Source organism: Capricornis sumatraensis, chromosome 19 (assembly GCF_032405125.1).
Source record: "Capricornis sumatraensis isolate serow.1 chromosome 19, serow.2, whole genome shotgun sequence".
Classification (NCBI taxonomy): Eukaryota; Metazoa; Chordata; class Mammalia; order Artiodactyla; family Bovidae; genus Capricornis; species Capricornis sumatraensis.
In genome coordinates, this window is record NC_091087.1 from 68,474,990 (window position 1) to 68,487,621 (window position 12,632).

Genomic DNA, 12,632 nt, shown 5'->3' on the forward strand with positions numbered 1-12,632 from the left:
CTCCAGCAGCAGCTCATCTTTCAGACAAAGCATCTCTGACATCCGCCCCACCCCAGCCCACCCTGCAAGGTGTGCCTTTATCTCACGCACCGTGTCATATCTGTTCACGCATCCTTCCTGCCTTTTAGACAATGAGCTCCTTGCAGCCAGGAGCCATATTTCTTTCTTTTCATGTTTTTTAAGTCTTTACTGAATTTGCTACAACACTGCTTCTGTTTAATGTTTGGGTCATAAGGCAGGTGGGATCTTAGCTCTCCAACCAGGAGTTGAACCCACACCCCTGGCATTGGAAGGTGAAGCCTTAACCACTGGACCAACAGGGAAGTCCCAGGAGCCGTATTTCTGAGGGTGTTGTCTTTGCCTGAGAGAGGACACGGAAGCAGTATGCATACTTTGGTCACCGGATGCGAAGAGCCAACTCATTGGAAAAGATCCTGATGCTGGGAAAGACTGAGGGCAAGAGGAGAAGGGGGCGGCAGAGGATGGGATGAGATGGTTGGATGGTGCCACTGATCCAGTGAACATGAGTTTGAGCAACTCTGGGAGATAGTGAAGGACAGGGACTCCTGACATGCTGCAGTTCATGGGGTGGAAAACGTCAGACACAACTTACCGACGATACAGCAATGTTACAGATGAAGTGACCCAACCAAAAACACACACTTGGGAGTAACAAACGGAGTTAGAATCAAGCTTCTTGGACTTGGTTCTGAATTCTGGATGGCTTGGATGTCTTTGCTCAAGGCACGTGCCTGAAGAAGCTTGCTGCAGTCCAACCAGGATAGTTTCAATATCTGCAAATGGGTGTATGGAAAATGCAGTCCTCTGAAACGTGTGTTACTCACTCGCTGGAGGTCCAGCCCCACTGTGGGGTTAGCTTTTGCCTGGGCTGCTTCCAGAGAAGCCTTCTGGGGAAAAGGATCAATGGCAAAATTGGTAGATCCAGAAAGCCTTTTGCAATAAAAGCTTTTTATGCCTCTTGTTCAAAGCGTTTAAGTGCCTTTTAGATCACAGATTGAACCATCGACATTATAAAGTGGAACCTTTTAATATCAAAATACACTTCCAGAGTAAAATTCCATTATGGGGAAAAGCATTTCACGGCACCAGGCTAGATAATACTCTCATGTGTAATAGGATATATGAAATGTTTGATGATAAACAGAGTTTCTCAGCATTATAATAAGATGATTCATGCCACTCTGTGTGTATGTGTATATGTTGTGTACGCATAAGAAGTTTCATCTCATTTTGGACACCAATTTCTTTATCTGTGAGTAGTAAGAATTGGGGTTGATGGGCACTAAGGTGCTTCCTATTGTCAGCTTATATGGAAAAGTCATTTTCCTACTCTTGGTTTCCATTTTCTCATTCTTAAAATGAGGGCTTTTGAATCAATCAGGAAACTTTTAGTTGCAAGCAGTAGCTCAAACTGTCTTAAGCAAAAAAAAAAAAAAAAGTGACTATCAGGCTCATGTCTCTACAAACCTCGAACCTCGGAGTGTTCGGGCAACAGCGTATCCAGCACTGTTACAAGGACTTGGTGCCCCTCTCTCTCATCATGGTCAGTCAAGCTCCTTCCATTTGCCCCAAGTTCACATTCTCTGCCAGGAGAGCAGAAAGAGAACTTTTTCGCAGTATTTCCCACCAAAGCCCCTGAGTCGAACCTCATCTGCTCAGATTGGATCATGTATCCCCCCCCCCCCCCGGGCCAATCAGCATTTTCGGGTACAATTACACTGGGTCACGTGACCACCCAGAGTGGCAGCAGGAAGTGGGGTTTGCACCTTTCAGCTGTGAAGAAAAAGTTATCGAGGATCATTCCCTTTGGCCTCCTAGGGAGCTGCTGATAGAGGAAGGAGGAGAGGATGTGGGGCAGAGGAAACGGCAGATATGCATTTGGGGTTGAACTTGCTCTAGCTGGCCTGGAGGCTTGCTCAAGCAGTAGACGCTTATGAATAAGAAATGCTTGGTGCCAGGGGCACTTTTGAGATGATTAAATCCCATGTTTTTGCTTCAAGTTAAACAGACCGAGGCTCAGAGGGGAGAAGTGACTGACTCAAGGTCACTTGAGTCTTCAGTAGCAGGCCTACCGCAAGCACTCAGGCCTCTTACCCTCAGCTTCACGCTCTTGGACTCTCCTCTTTGAACTCTGCAGCAAGAGAGGCCTCCTGGAAAGGGGTGACCCAGGGAAGCTTCTCCTCCGTCTGGTTCGGGCTTTGCTGTTTATACTAGCTTCCGCTGATAGCAACCCTCCGGCACAGCAAATCTGAATATTTCCGGTTGGCTGATGCCTTCTAAGTTTCCTTACATAATTAGGACTCTCAGATGTGATTTATGATTATGTTACCCATTTGCTGTGTGTTCTTGGTCAGGTCACTTAACCTCTCTGGGCAGCAGTTTCTCAATTTGTAAATTTACCCTTATATCAGAGTTCCTCCTTATTGCTCTCTCCCCACAGGTACCCCCGGGATCTCTGGTGTTCTAGAAGACCTCCCAGGGGGATCTCTTGAGTGTATTAGAATACATTTCAGGAATGTATTAAATGGCTTTATGTTCTAGAAGTTCATCTAATACATTCCTCCACAATCGAGGTTTCCATGAAGGCTTGACTAACTTCTCTAAGGAAGAATTTGTATTTAACAAAGGGTTTAAAGAGTACAGGGGCTTTCTTATAATGAGAATGTTCCAGGTAGTGTGAGATGGACGTATACCCAGCTCTGGAGAAGACCACACCTGGGTTCAAACTTTGACTCCACCAGCTGGTTTAACCTTAAACTTCTGGTAAAACCAGAGATGCCCTCTGTTTCCATCTCTGGAGAGTGGGGATCCTTCAGAGTGGTTGTGCTTGTGCCAGAGCAGGATCCAATCTGGGGAGGACATGCCGGCAGCGGGGGACATGCCCAGCAGCACCTGAAGTCAGAAGGAAATTGTCAGCACAGCCCCCGTCTCTGTATCCCATTCAAGGGAATGGCAGTGACATTGCCTCTCTGGTGTTATGGGTTGAATCATGTCCCCAACAAGATAAGTTCAAGCCCTAACCCCTGTACCTGCACATGCTGCCTTATTTGGAAATAGAGTCATTGCAGTTGTAACCAAGTTAAAGATTTTGAGATGAGATCGTCCTGGGTTTAGGGTGGGTCCTAAATCCAGGGACTGGTGTCCTTAAAAGAGAAAGAAGAGGGAGATTTGATGGACACAGAGGAGGAGGCCGTGAGAAGACAGAGGCAGAGATTGGAGTGACGCTGCCGCAAGCCAAGGAGTGCTGAGACATGCCCAAAGCCACGAGAAGCTGGAAGAGGCAAGGAAAGGTTCTCCCCTAGTTTTTGATCCTGATGACACTTTGGGGGCATTGGTTTTTTTTCATTTGTTCTTTTAATATTTATTTATTTTATTTATTTGGCTGCACCAGGTCTTAATTATGGTATGTGGGATCTAGTTCCCTGACCACGGATTGAACTTAGGTCCCCTGCATTGGGAGTTTGGATCCTTAGCCCCTGGACCACCAGGGAAATCCCCCTGCTGACACTTTGATTTTGGACTTCTGGTCTTCAGAACTATGAGAGATACATTTCTGCTCTTTTAAGCCACCTGTTTGTGACAATTTGTCATGGCACTCACAGGAAACTAATACAGCTACCAACCTAAGTTTATGATAAAACAGAAACTTTGGGACTTCCCAGGTGGCTCAGTGGTAAAGAATCCACCTGCCAAGCAGGAGATGAAGGTTTGATCTGTGGGTTGGGAAGATTCACTGGAGAAGGAAACGGTAGCCCACTGCAGTATTCTTGCCTGGGGAATCCCATGGACAGAGGAGCCTGGCGGGCTACAGTCCACAGGGTTGCAGAGTCAGACACAACTTAGCAACAAAACAACAACAAAAACCTTCCAGCTACTGTCTGTTCCGCTCACCTTCATAAGCTCTTCCCTTTGTGGGACACCCCTCGTGGTCCAGTGGCTAAGACTCTAAGCTCCCAAAGCAAGGGCCCCGGTTTGACCCCTGGTCAGGGAACTAGATCCCATAGGCCACAACTAAGACCCAGTGCAGCCAAACAAATAGATAAATGATAAAAACAGAAACTTTGCAAGTTCTGTGGCCTTGACTCAAACTGCCTTTCTGACTACAAAGTAATTTCATCTCTCTCTCTCTCTCTCTCGCCCCTCCCCTCCATTCATTCTCAGCATGTGCCCTATCTTTATGTTCAGTCTGATTACCCATGGAAATTTCCCCTACTGAGCTGATTAATCAAAATACTGAGTCATTCATATTATGCTTATAAATTCCTGATGGTGCTTAAACATAGTAACAGATACATGCAAATAAACCCAGCTACAACCAGAGTGATTATTGGTGATTTAATTCCCTCCAGGATCATAAGAGGGAGTGAAATTATATGGCAGGACTGCATTTTTAATAATATGTGTTTACTAATAGGAAACATATCAATACATTATACATGCATAGGCTTTGGTGAGTCAGCCACCTCAAACTATTCATTTGTTCATTCAACAGATTTTTATGGGCCCGGGTACCCGGGCACTGTGCAAGCCCTCTGCTCTTAGGGAATCTTTCTTCTCATGCAGGAGACAAGCAACTGACTGTGCGAAGACATTGGGTGTTGACTTTGAAGGTGAGAGCTTTAAAGGAAGAATACAGTGTGCTGAGGGAGTAAAGTTGAATGCAGTGGTTGAGGGCGTGGGCTCTGGAGGCAGAATCCTTGGATTTGAGTCCCAGCCCTTCCACGCATTAGCTGTGTGCCTAAAATAAACTACTGACATTGTTGGGCTCCCTTTCTTAGTTCCATAATCCTTCAGTTCGCTTCAGTTCCTCAGTCGTGTTTGACTCTTTGTGACCCCATGAACTGTAGCCCTCCAGGCTCTTCCATCCAAGGGGATTCTCCAGGCAAGAATACTGGAGTGGATTGCCATGCCCTCCTGCAGGGGATCGTCCTGACTCAGGAATCGAACCCAGGTCTCTTGCATTTCCTGCATTGGCTGGCGGATTCTTTACCACCAGCACCACCTAGGAAGCCCTTCAGGCCTGGTACTTTTTGCTTCTTAATGGGTAGCCTGTAATGAACCAGAAATTAATCTGAAATAACCAAGCTCCTCTGACTTGGGTAGGACTCAGTCTCCTTTGCAAGGGGCAGCAGCTGGCTCTGCTTGCTCTTTCACCTTTCCAATTGTTGCTTTCCTTTTGCGCAGCCTGGGAGGTTTTCTCATGCAGCTGACTCTTCAGTCTCAAAGGATTGTGGTTTCCTTCTTGAGTTCTAGCCACCTTGTGGCCTGTGGACTGTGGAGTGTTCTCAATGGAAAGGTCTGATAAACATGGCTCTCCCACACAGTGGCTCCCTTCTTTCAAGGGTCAAATCCCCTTCAGTCTGCCAGCGGTTGGCTACTGTCCTGTGGGAGATGAGCATGACATAAGTGAGTCCACCATTGCTGCTGGAACGCTCTGTTTTTCTTTTTGGCTGTGCTGGGTCTGTGTTGCTGCATGTGGGCTTTCTCTAGCTGCAGTGATGGGGGCTACTCCACTGAGGCACGTGTGCTCCTCATTGAAGTGGCTTTTCTTGTTGCAGAGCACGAGCTTCAGGTGCCCTGGCTCAGTGGTTGTGGCACATGGAATCTTCCTGGACAGGGGGTCGAACCCACGTCACCTGCATTGGAAGGAGGATTTTTATCCACTGCGCAACCAGGGAAGTCCTTTGACTTATTTATTTTATTTTATTTTTTTGATCTATATTCCCTCCTTGGGTTAGTTCATCCATCCTCATGGATAAGCCATTTTCATGTCTTTTCTTTGAAATTAATTTTTATGTCTTTATAATGCTGTGTTAGTTTCCACTGTACAGTAAAGTGAGTCAGCCATGTGTATACGTATATCCCCTCTTTTTTGGATTTCCTTCCCATTCAGAGAGCACTGAGTGGGGTTCTCTTGGCTATACAGGAGGTCTTCATTAGTTATTTAATACAAATTATAAATGGTGTATATATGTCAATCCCAGTCACCTAGTTCACTCCGCTCTCCTTTCTTTCCCTGCTTGGTGTTCATACTGTTCTCTATGTTTGTGTATCTGTTTTTGTTTTGCAAATGAGATCATCTATATAATTTTTATAGATTCCACATATATGCATTAATATACAATGTTTATTTTTCTCTTTCTGACTTAGAGTCTGCATGACAGACTCTAGGTCATCCAAGTCTCTACAGATGACCCAATTTCGTTCCTTTTTTATGGCTGTGTGACATTCTGTTGTCCGTTTCCATTTCTAACAAGCTATGTCATGATGAGTCCCAAGGTTTTCTTTCTACCCTCTGAAATCTGCAGAGATATGAGCATAAAGAGAGCAATGAGCCTTAAAGATGTAGAAGCTGGAGCTGAAGAAATGGTGCAAGCAGGCAGCATTGCAAAGTTTTCAGAAAAGGAAAGTGAAACTAGGGCAGACTCTAGCGTTATAAGAACCATTATCATTTCTTTGCTTTTAAATTAATTTTTTGTTGCTTTATAATAAGGAGGAGGAGCATGTTCAGGAGGAGAACATGCTTTAAGGAGAGATAATGGGCCAACCGTGGGCCAGTGGTCTTGTCTTGTTCTCCTGTCCTGAGAACCTAGCACAGCACCCCGGCTGTAGTAGGTGTTCAATAAACCTTTGTGAAACAATAAATTAACAAACTTCGATTTACACAAGCATATTCCTTGAAGGGCTCTGCACTGTGTCCTGAATCCTCTTAAAGTTCCTTCTCAGATTTTTAAAACACCCAAGGCTTTATCTCTATCCTGTAAGATCAATGCCAGGCAGAGGAAACAATGATCTACTTCACAGATTATCCTGTGGCTTAGTTTTAATTTCCGAAGATAAATGTTACCTCTGTTAGGTCATGAGTTCTGCCTCTGCTGCAGGTGTTAGCTTCTGAAAATATTGTCTGAGCTCAGCTCCCTGGTGAGAAATATAAATCCGGGGAAATTGCAACCCAGGTTTCTTTTATAATGGTCACTAATGGTCTGCAATCAAGACACACCTGTTAGAGGCAAAACAACAATTGACTTGTTTGCTTGACGTGCATATGATTTATCAACAGCCTGATTATTCACTGTCTCTCAGGGTATTATCCAGAGAAATATATGCGTAAAAAGAGTGGGGGAAAGTCCACTGACCTAGTTTCAGTAGGCAGTGTGGACTTATCACGGCTTTGGAGTCAAAGAATCCCAAGTATAAAAGCCCACTGTCACTAATGAGCCACAGTCATGGTTAAAGAGCCTATTCTCACATAATAGGAAATTATAATCACGCTTGCCTTTCAGGACTGATAATAAGGATTACGTAAGTCAGCCACCTCTCAATGCCTCCCATAACAGATGTGCAATGCCTTTTCTTTCCAGCCCCATTTTGCTGTCTTCTAGGAATTCTGTTAATCTCCACCTGATCTTGACACTGATGTCAGTTGATCAGATTTCTGAAGGTCTGGGACCACGTGTGTTCTGTGTTCCTTTTGACATCAGTGGTCTTACAACACAGAGACAAAAGCCTCAGGGGTTTTAAAAATCTGTCAAGCAACTTTAAGAGGATTCAGGACACAGTGCAGAGCCCTTCAAGGAATCTGCTAGTGTAAATCAAAGTATATTCATTTATTGTTTCACAAAGGTTTATTGAACACCTACCACAGCCCAGGTAGGAAGAGCATAATCATTGACATCTCAGAGTTGAGTTCAAATCCTGCCTCAACCACTTATTGGTTGTGTGACTTTGGGCAAATTGCCTGCCTAAGTTCTCTAAGACTTAATTTCCACATCTGTAAAATGGGCTAATTACGGTACCTACCTCATAGAGCTACTGGGAAACCCAAAGGAGACACTAGATGTGAAGTACTTGGGACCATTTCTGGTGCATAAGTATGTGCATATCTCCTGAGATATGTTCAGTTCAGTTCAGTTGCTCAGTCGTGTCTGACTCTTTGTGACCCCATGAATCACAGCACACCAGGACTCCCTGTCCATCACCAACTCCTGGAGTTGACTCAAACTCATGTCCATCGAGTCGGTGATGCCATCCAGCCATCTCATCCTCTATCATCCCCTTCTCCTCCTGCCTCCAATCCCTCCCAGCATCAGAGTCTTTTTCTAATGAGTCACCTCTTCACATGAGGTGGCCAAAGTACTGGAGTTTCAGCTTTAGCATCATTCCTTCCAAAGAACACCCAGGATTGATCTCCTTTAGGATGGACTGGTTGGATCTCCTTGCAGTCCAAGGGACTCTCAAGAGTCTTCTCCAACACCACAGTTCAAAAGCATCAATTCTTCAGTGCTCAGCTTTCTTCACAGTCCAACTCTCACATCCATACATGACCACAGGAAAAACCATAGCCTTGACTAGACAGACCTTTGTTGGCAAAGTAAATTCAATATGCTATCTAGGTTGGTCATAACTTTCCTTCCAAGGAGTAAGCGTCTTTTAATTTCATGGCTGCAGTCACCATCTGCAGTGATTTTGGAGCCCAGAAAAATAAAGTCTGACACTGTTTCCACTGTTTCCCCATCTATTTCCCATCAAGTGATGGGACCAGGTGCCATGATCTTCGTTTTCTGAATGTTGAGCTTTAAGCCAACTTTCTCACTCTCCTCTTTCACTTTCATCAAGAGGCGTTTTAGTTCCTCTTCACTTTCTGCCATAAGGGTGGTATCATCTGCATAACTGAGGGTTATTGATATTTCTCCCAGCAATCTTGATTCCAGCTTGTGCTTCTTCAAGCTCAGCGTTTCTCATGGTGTACTCTGCATATAAGTTAAATAAGCAGGGTGACAATATACAGCCTTGATGTATTCCTTTTCCTATTTGGAACCAGTCTGTTGTTCCATGTCCAGTTCTAACTGCTGCTTCCTGACCTGCATACAGGTTTCTCAAGAGGCAGGTCAGGTGGTCTGGTATTCCCATCTCTTTCAGAATTTTCCACAGTTTATTGTGATCCACACAGTCAAAGGGTTGGCATAGTTAATAAAGCAGAAATAGATGTTTTTCTGGAACTCTCTTGCTTTTTCCTTGATCCAGCGGATGTTGGCAATTTGACCTCCGGTTCCTCTGCCTTTTCTAAAACCAGCTTGAACATCTGGAAGTTCACAGTTCATGTATTGCTGAAGCCTGGCTTGGAGAATTTTGAGCATTACTTTACTAGCATGTGAGATGAGGGCAAATGTGCGGTAGTTTGAGCATTCTTTGGCATTGAAATGAAAATTGACCTTTTCCAGTCCTGTAGCCACTGCTGAGTTTTCCAAATTTGCTGGCATATTGAGTGCAGCACTTTCATAGCATCATCTTTCAGGATTTGAAAGAGCTTAACTGGAATTCCATCACCTCCACTAGCTTTGTTCGTAGTGATGCTTTCTAAGGCCCACTTGACTTCACATTCCAGGATATCTGGCTCTAGGTGAGTGATCACACCTTTGTGATTATCTGGGTCATGAAGATCTGTTTTGTGCAGTTCTTCTGTGTATTCCTGCCACCTCTTAATATCTTCTGCTTCTGTTAGGTCCAGACCATTTCTGTCCTTTATCAAGCCCATCTTTGCATGAAATGTTCCCTTGTTATCTCTAATTTTCTTGAAGAGGTCTCTAGTCTTTCCTGTTCTGTTGTTTTCCTTTGTTTCTTTGCATTGATCTCTGAGGAAGGCTTTCTTATCTCTCCTTGCTATTCTTTGGAATTCTGCATTCAGATGCTTATATCTTTCCTTTTCTCCTTTGCTTTTCACCTCTCTTCTTTTCACAGCTATTTGTAAGGCCTCCCCAGACAGCCATTTTACTTTTTTGCATTTCTTTTCCATGGGATGGTCTTGCTCTCTGTCTCCTGTACAATGTCACAAACCTCAGTCCATAGTTCATCAGGCACTCTATCTATCAGATCTAGGCCCTTAAATCTATTTCTCACTTCCACTGTATAATCATAAGGGATTTGATTTAGGTCATACCTGAATGGTCTAGTGGTTTTCCCTACTTTCTTGAATTTAAGTCTGAATTTGGCAATAAGGAGTTCATGATCTGAGCCACAGTCAGCTCCTGGTCTTGTTTCTGCTGACTGTATAGCGCTTTTCCATCTTTGGCTGCAAAGAATATAATCAATCTGATTTCGGTGTTGACCATCTGGTGATACTCATGTGTAGAGTCTTCTCTTGTGTTGTTGGAAGAGGGTGTTTGCTATGACTAGTGCATTCTCTTGGCAAAACTCTATTAGCATTTGCCCTGCTTCATTCCACATTCCAAGGCCAAATTGTTTCTTGACTTCCTACTTTTGCATTTCAGTCTCCTATAATGAAAAGGACATCTTTTTTGGGTGTTAGTTCTAAAAGGTCTTGTAGGTCTTCATAGAACCATTCAACTTCAGCTTCTTCAGCGTTACTGGTTGGGGCATAGGCTTAGATTACTGTGATATTGAATGGTTTGCCTTGCAAGCGAACAGAGATCATTCTGTCATTTTTGAGATTGCATCCAAGTATTGCATTTCGGAATCTTTTGTTGACCATGATGGCTACTCCATTTCTTCTAAGGGATTCCTGCCCACAGTAGTAGATATAGTGGTCATCTGAGTTAAATTCACCCATTCCAGTCCATTTTAGTTCGCTGATTCCTAGAATGTTGACATTCACTCTTGCCATCTCATGTTTGACCACTTCCAATCTGCCTTGATTCAGGGACCTAACATTCCAGGTTCCTATGCAATATTGCTCTTTACAGCATCGGACCTTGCTTCTATCGTCTGATGCTGAGATATGTTGGTTGCTATTATTTAAAAATATTTGCCTGTAGACTAATTGATAGGCTATGAGTTTAGTTAAAGCCAGGGAGGTGGTATTGGTGATGATGTGTGGAAAAAAGGAAAGACACTTTCCACACAGTGACTATATTTAGCATCATATCTCTCCAATTCTTTTGTCATGAAAGGATTTTGTTTTGCTCAGAGCCCCTTTGAGTCTCATAATAATGCTTTTATTTAGTGCCTTTTGTCTCAGAATCTTGGAGCAGTCTTGAAATCAAAACATAACAAGAGCTGGATGGTTGCAAAGATAAAAGCAACAATTTGCTTTTGTTTTTGGAAAAGCTCCTCTAACTTTCCTAGTTTGCAACTTGGCAGCTGGATGTGAACATGTATGTGTATGTGACCTGGGTCCATGGCAAACGCCTGCCAATTCACGATGGCAGCTGCTTGTAGCTTAGCTCTTGGAGATGGAGTCAAGTGCACCTCCTGATGTTCTGAAGGAAGAAAATAAGAGAAGGATGAGCAGGAGGAGGCAAAAACTTTACTGAGTGCCTACCAGGAGCCAGGAATGTTACACATGCTATATCATTGAATCCCAACAACTGCTAGCATTTACAGATGAGGGAGGAAGCTCAGTGAGGTCAATAATTTATCCAAGGTCATGCAGCAATTAAATGTAGAAAGAAGTTCCAGAATCTGTTTCCTTCATAAAACCTACACTCCTATCACATTACCACACCACTTCCTCCTTTCTTTAAGGATGTTTGCCTTCACTTTCAAAAAGCATGGGGTGGGAGAAAGGAGGAAAGCTCCACATCACTGAGAGAGTTCGAGAGTGTCAGATCCAGTGTGCAATGTGGGGAGTGGAACAAAGAGGAGAGATGGTCTGCAGACAAGTTTGAGGAAGCAAACACCAAGTATCCTAGAATTTAATAAATTCTAAGGCTCCCTGATGGCTCAGATGGTAAAGAATCTTCCCACAATGTGGAAGACCAGGGTTCAGTCCCAGGGTTGGGAAGATCCTCTGGAGAAGGGAATGGCAACCCACTCCAGTATCCTTGCCTGGAGAATTCCATGGGCAGGGGAGCCTTGCAAATTGCAGTCCACAGGGTTGCAAAGAGTCAGATGCCACCAAGTGACTAACACACACAAGGCTCCATCAGTTGTAAAATAACCCATTATTTCATGTGCTACTAATAAGGAAAAAATAAAACCAACACCAGTTACAATGGCATTGATCAGTTATAGGACATACTCTGATTTTAGAGAATTTTCACATTTTAAAATGTGAAAAGCTTGCTTGTTAGAATTGATACAAGATGTCATTATCAGGGTCAGATCCTCTCCCACATTAGCTGAAGTTTAATGCTGGGTGCAATGACCATTGCAGGTATTTTAAGCACAAAGGGATTTAATATAGGGAGTTAGGTACTTATAAATTTGCTGAAGGGCTAGACTAGTGGACACTAGTGAGAGCACGACAGAACTGCTTTACCTGGGAAGCACTAGCTCTGCTACAATCAAAAAGAGGAGGAATGAGGAGGCCGCCACAGGGACTAGAGAATTCAGGAACTCTGCCGGAGTTCTAGTCACTTGCACAGAACACAGCCCACCTCTCTCAATTCCAACAGCAATTGCAAGTTTGGGGGAGGGTTTTCTTTAAATTAATTAATTTATTTTAACTGGAGGCTAATTACTTGACAATATTTTACATTGACCATACATTGACCTGAATCAGCCATGGGTGTACATGTGTCCCCCATCCCAAAACCCCCTCCCACCTCCCTCCCCATCCCATCGCTCTGGGTTGTCTAGTGCACTGGCTTTGAGTGCCCTGTTTCATGCATTGAACTTGGACTGGCGATCTGTTCCACATGTGGTAATATACA